At 37.7% G+C, this 6381-nt stretch overlaps 1 protein-coding gene across 4 annotated transcripts in view; it reads right to left on the bottom strand.

Annotated features, from left to right (window-relative positions):
• Positions 1-6381, bottom strand: part of LOC106872053 (meiotic recombination protein SPO11-like) — an 809808-nt gene that overhangs the window by 234621 nt on the left and 568806 nt on the right. The window lies entirely within an intron of this gene.

Here is a 6381-nt window from a genome sequence, read left to right as displayed (position 1 = left end):
AGAGAGAGAGAGAGAGAGAGAGAGAGAGAGAGAGAGAGAGAGAGAGAGAGAGAATGGGGAGTACATCTTCATTGAATTCTCCATTAATTACAAGGCAGAAATTTAGAAAATTTCACAACCAAAAAGGGAATGAAGTCCTGACATTTAAGTTTCAAGTGCAGGAAACTGCCAAAATGCTACATGTGTTTTTCAAAGAAACTGTTTTGTGATGTAATGTTTTGAAAATATTCAATGTAAGGGTGACCAAAATAGCAGAGCTGAATAAATCAATTTTTAACTCTTTATTTCTATGTATTAAATCATCAAGAGAGACTTTTAAATGTCGTCTTTGAGGATAATGTCTAGGAACTTTACCTTTATTTTTTTGTCTGTGGAAACCTAAAGCTGTCATAGAGGTGATTGCTTTTGATCATGTCTCTAGGCAGTTGATCACAATATTGAATGACATTTGCTCTGTGGACAGGGTGAATGTTCGAAATTAGCCTCTACACATAAAGGTCATATCAGCATATTTTCTTCTTTGACAAAACATTAACATCTTCTACTATCATTTAATGTGTAAGGTAAAAAGAATTCTACCCTCAAGTAAATTTTATGAAAGCTTGTTAAGAGTAGAATGCTTGAAGTTGGTGAATGTTCAATTCACTAGCTTTTCATGGTAGCTGGCTTAGTGTGAAGACAAGCAGGGTTTTACCTATTCTGACTCAATGAGACTTTCTGACTCCATTCTTGTTACCGCTTTAGAACAAACACACACACACACACACACACACACACACACACACACACACACACACACACACACACACACACACACACACACACACGCAGACACACACACATACACTGAGGTGTTCAGAAAGTAATTATGTAAAAGGAAGAGAAAAATGAATGCTGGTTAAGTTTAATCATATACTATTTATCAATAATATAATCACCATCGTTATCAATGACTGCAGCCCAATGGAAAGGCAAATTTTCGATTCCTCATTTGAAATTCTGTGTTTTTTCCTGTAAAAAGTTTGAGATATTTAGGTGCAGGTATGGCTGTGTAGTAAGAATCTTGTTTCCCAACCACATGGTTCCAGGTTCAGTCACACTGCATGGCACCTTGGGCAAGTGTCTTCTACTATAGACTCAGCCAACCAAAGCCTTGTGAGTGGATTTGGTAGACAGAAACTAAAAGAAGCCCAATGTATGTGTGTGTGTGTGTGTGTTTATGAGTGTTTGTGTTTGTCTCCCACTATGGCTTGACAATTGGTGTAGATTTGTTTATGTCTGTAACTTAACAGTTTAGCAACCAAAAGAGGCCAACAGAATAAGTCCAGGGATCAATCTGTTTGATAAGACTATGGCTGCAGTCCAATGACTGAAACAAGTAAAAGATAAAATATTCTAACCCAAAGCTACAGTAAAAGTCACTTCTTCAAGACGCTACACAGTGAGATAGAACTTAAAGCCATGTTGTAACAAAGTGAATACGGTGGACAAAAAGCCATGCCTGCTCCTATATGTTCATCCAATTATTAAATATGTGTATAAAATATCTTTATATAATTGTATGATAACATAATAATACACAAGTATGAGTTTTATCCATGTAGATATGAAGACTGGGGAGTAAAGATAGTTTTCTCTCTCTCCTTCCCTCTCTCTCTCTCTCTCTCTCCCTCTCTCACCCTGTCCCTCTATCAATTTCTCTCTCACTTTGTCCCTCTATTAATCTCTCTCTTTTATATGTACAGGCTTAGGAAAATACTATGAGGAAAATGTAAAATGAGAAAAGAAGTCAGAAGTCCTGGGATTCTGAATGCAAGCTATAATATTCCTATGCTTGATGTAATTGTGTAGATCAATATCAGCCCTAATCAAGAATACCTGTAGTATAAATGTTGCCAGGTGAATTACTATGTCTGATATACAGATCCATCATCTAATGCATATCAAGCATTTGGCCAATTGAAACCCATACAACAAATTTTGATTTGCCATAGTTAATTGGACAGGGAACTGGCCTCAGGGATCGCACAAAACAAAAATCTCTGAGTAGTAACAGAATGAATCATCAGCTTCGAATGATAAATTGACTAATAGATATGTATTGAGTAATTTTTCTTCTATTCGAACTTCCAAAATGTATATCCACTCATGTATGTGTGTAAAATGACAATGATGTTGATGGTTTTATACACCCTAGATGCCTGTATGTGTGAGTGTTTGTGTGTGTGAGTGTGTGTGTGTGTGTGTGAGTGTGTGTGTTTGTGTACACATACACACCTTCAAAAGCCATATAACTCTTCATCATCATCTTCCATAATCATTTTACTCACACTCACACACACACACATACACACACTCACACACACACACACACACACACATAGGTGCAGGCATGGCTGTGTCATATAAAGTTTGATTCTCACCTACATAGATCCAGTTTAAACTCCACTATGTGATACTTTGGGCAAGTGTCTATGGCTATAGTCTCAGGCTGACCAAAGCCTTGGTAGATGGAAACCAAAAGAAGCCCATTGTGCATATACAGTAAACCCTCGCTATATCACGGTTCACCTACTGCAGTTCACCTATCATGGCTTATTATTTAAGCTTATGTAAATTCTTGGTGGTGTTGTTTTGCATTTATAATAAAACTAGCTGACCCCGTGCCGTCAAAAATGATGGCTAATTGTAGTATTTTATATGTAAATAAGGTACATAATAATCACACATGCAAATATTCATATACTTCCCTTTTACACTGGTAGCACTAGCATGTGCAAGTTGTTTGCAAGACATCTTCCCGGCTCAAACGTGGGCTACAAGACCTGCTCTTGATCTACAGCAGCGATGACATCTGCTGCTGTGGGTGAAGTTACTTGATGCAATAGAGAAGTTGCACTTCTCATGCGCTCTTTCATATTCTCTCTGTTGTTTCTCCTCAATGGCTGGAAATACGAGCTTCAGCAATTGGGCCATTCATCGTGCAGCAGGGTCTTCTCCTCTCAGGTATCTAGGGAGATCTTGGAGTTCTTCAGAGATGTACATTTTTTCAGTACATCTTTGTATTTCAACCTCTGGCCACCATGGTTCCACTTGCCCTGACACAGTTCAGTATAGTAAACTGCCTTCGTGAGACTGTCACCCTCTATCAAGCAGATATATATACACATATATACACAAATTTCTAACACCTGTTTCACCATGCCTATACAGGCAAGATGGGTCTTCCCCTGCAACGAATGTCACCAATATATTCTTAATTTACTTATTGTTTAATCATGCTGACTTCTCATTTTAATCGTTATTTTTTTAGTCAGGAGCCCATGATTCATTACAGAACTGCCAAGACTCAGAGGTGACAGGAAGATGGCAACCTCAAACCAGAAACCTAACCTAAATGATTGCAACAGAATGGATTCTGGTAAAGGCACCCAAAGGGCCAGGTTAGGGTTAGTGTTAAACTGGACAATGAGGTAAGTTTACCACCCAAGCAGGCCATGGTAGGATTTGAATTCAGAACCAAAAGAAAATAGAGGAATCATCATCATCATCATTGTCGTTTAACGTCCGTATTCCATGCTGGCATGGGTTGGACAGTTTGACTGAGGTCTGGCAAACCAGGAGGCTGTGCCAGGCTCCAATCTGATCTGGCAACATTTCTAGAGCTGGGTGCCTTTCCTAACGCCAACCACTCTGAGAGTGTAGTGGATGCTTTTTACGTTCCATCAGCATGAGAGCCAACCAGGAGGCACTAGCATTGACTACGTTCGGATGGGGCTTTTTACATGCCACTGGGACAGGAGCCAGTCAGCGAGCACTGGCATCGACAATATTTGGATGGTGCTTATTACGTGCCACCGGAATGGGAGCCATTCAAGGGGAACTGGCATCAACCATGTTTGCACGGTGATTTTTATGTTCCACTCGCAGTCAGGCAGCATTAGCATCAACCCACACTCAAATGGTGCTTATTTCGTGCCACGAGCATAGGTGCCAGTCAGGCAGCACTGGCCATGACTACGATTACTATATATACTGCAAAAGAACCAGTCCAATATTCTTACAGTTCTATAAACTAATTCTCACTGTCATTGTCATTTAATTTTACCCCTTTTCCATGCTTGCATGGGTTAGGTGAAATTTGCTGAGGTAGATTTTCTGTAGCCCTTCCTGTTGAAAACTTTCACCGGTTATATATATAAACAGTTATTAATAAGGGATTATCAATCCAGGCAAAATACTTTATAAGCTCTGTGTTAATACAAGTACACAAGGCTAACAAAATTTTTTAGATTAGTAAAGAACTCTGTATATGCTTATGGCAGGGTCCAAGGGTATAGTTCATCACCATTCTATATTGTAAATCTATGGTTGTATTCCCACTTAAAAACTGTTGTTTATGCAGTCATATACATAATAGTCATATAAATAATAGTCTTTACATATTGCTTTATTCTTAAAAATTCAACTAACAGCTTTTTGCAAGAATGAAAAAAATCTGTAAAGCCTATTAGTAATACCTTGTCTCATATATACATATATACACATACATATACGTACATATATATATATATATAGATAGATATATACATATACCAGACAGGCTGCTTTTTGTTCCAGTCAATTAAATCTACTCACAAAACTTTGGTGAGCCTGGGGATATAGTAGAAAGACACTTCCCCAAGGTGCTGTGCAGCAGAACTGAACCTAAAACCACATGGTTGGGAGGTAAGCTTCTTAGCTACACAACCACGTCTGTGCCTGACACAATTATACTTTAGTGAAACTGAGTCAGGGATCTGGTTAAAATCACTTCCTTCATAATGAAACTTTGGTCAAAATTTGTGCTACAATTTGCACATCTGGTAGTTAATATGTTGTACATTTCACGATGACATTTTTTATGTACTTTTGGAGTGTCAAATACAGATTCAGTGTCTCACAGCAAAACTAACGGTGTATGTGTATAAAGCCTCCATCAAGATTTCTTTCTTCTTTCCCCGTCAAAACAAAATAGAACATGTTTTTCAACATGTGTTATTCTGTATCATATACCTCACATAAGGGATTATGCACCATTTACACATTTGTTAACAGCCCTGGTATTTATAAGTAAAAACTTTGATATATGTGAGGAAGTAGGATGTGGGGCACTAACAATGGATTTATTAGGGGAGGTGGCCTTGTGTGTTGATGTGGGTAAAGTATTGTTTCTTCTATTCAGGTCAGCTACTGCACTTTTGAGTCAGGCTTAAAAGAAATTCTTTCCTTGCACTACTTCTGCTGTTTGTTGCCCTATATTTAAATAGTTTAACAAACTGCACAGATACATACTACACATATGTTTATACAAATATGCACACATGTGTATATATATATATATATATATATATATATATATATATATATATATATATATATATATATATATATATATATATATATATATATATATATACACATGTTTATAAATATGTACATATGTATAAATGCACACACGCACACACACATCTTTTATCTTTTACTTTTTACTTGCATTAGACTGTGCCCATACTGGGGCATCTCCTTGAAGAATTTGTAGTTGAATAAATCTACCCCAGGATTTATTTTTTAAAACGTAGTATTTTGCCAAAACACTAAGTTAGAAGGATAAAAACAAACCAACACCAGTTGTCTAGCAGTGGTGGAGGACAAACACACACACACACACACACACACACACACACAACTGGCTTCTTTCAGTTTCTGTCTACCAGATGCACTCAGAAAGCTTTGGTCAGCCCAAGGCCATAGCAGAAGACACCTGCTTGAGGTGCCACAAAGTGGGACTAAACCTGGAACCATATGGTCGGGTAGAAAATGTCTTACCACACAGCTACACATGCCCCTATGTAATGCATTATGTCTATATGTGTATACATATGTATTTGTGTATGTATATATGTATGTGCATATATATCGTCATGGTCACCATTATTATTGTATGTCTGCTTTACATGCTGGTAGGGGATGGATGGGTCATAATAGTCTGAGTCATTGCTTATTGGGAGTCACTGCTCCCATAAACTGGTACTTGTACATACTATTTTGGCTTGAGCTCTATGGTTGGATACCTTTAGCACTTTACAGAGGGTACTGGGTGAATCTTCTTATGGCACCAACACTAGATAGGCTGGGCAGTCCTCAGCAAGACCACATTAATGAAACCTCAGAATTCTATGGCTTTTTGTTCATTTACCTACCAGTTTACAATGAGTATTGGATACATATTTTTCACTGTGGCATTAATGAGGCAGCTGCATTCAGCAATCACTTATACTTGTGGTAGCATTCAACTGCTATATATATATATATATATATGTATATATATATATGTGTGTG

The sequence above is a fragment of the Octopus bimaculoides genome, chromosome 7, assembly GCF_001194135.2.
Source record: "Octopus bimaculoides isolate UCB-OBI-ISO-001 chromosome 7, ASM119413v2, whole genome shotgun sequence".
In the NCBI taxonomy this organism is placed as follows: domain Eukaryota; kingdom Metazoa; phylum Mollusca; class Cephalopoda; order Octopoda; family Octopodidae; genus Octopus; species Octopus bimaculoides.
Note: the sequence above shows the minus strand (reverse complement) of the source record. Positions and strands in the feature narration are given on the sequence as shown.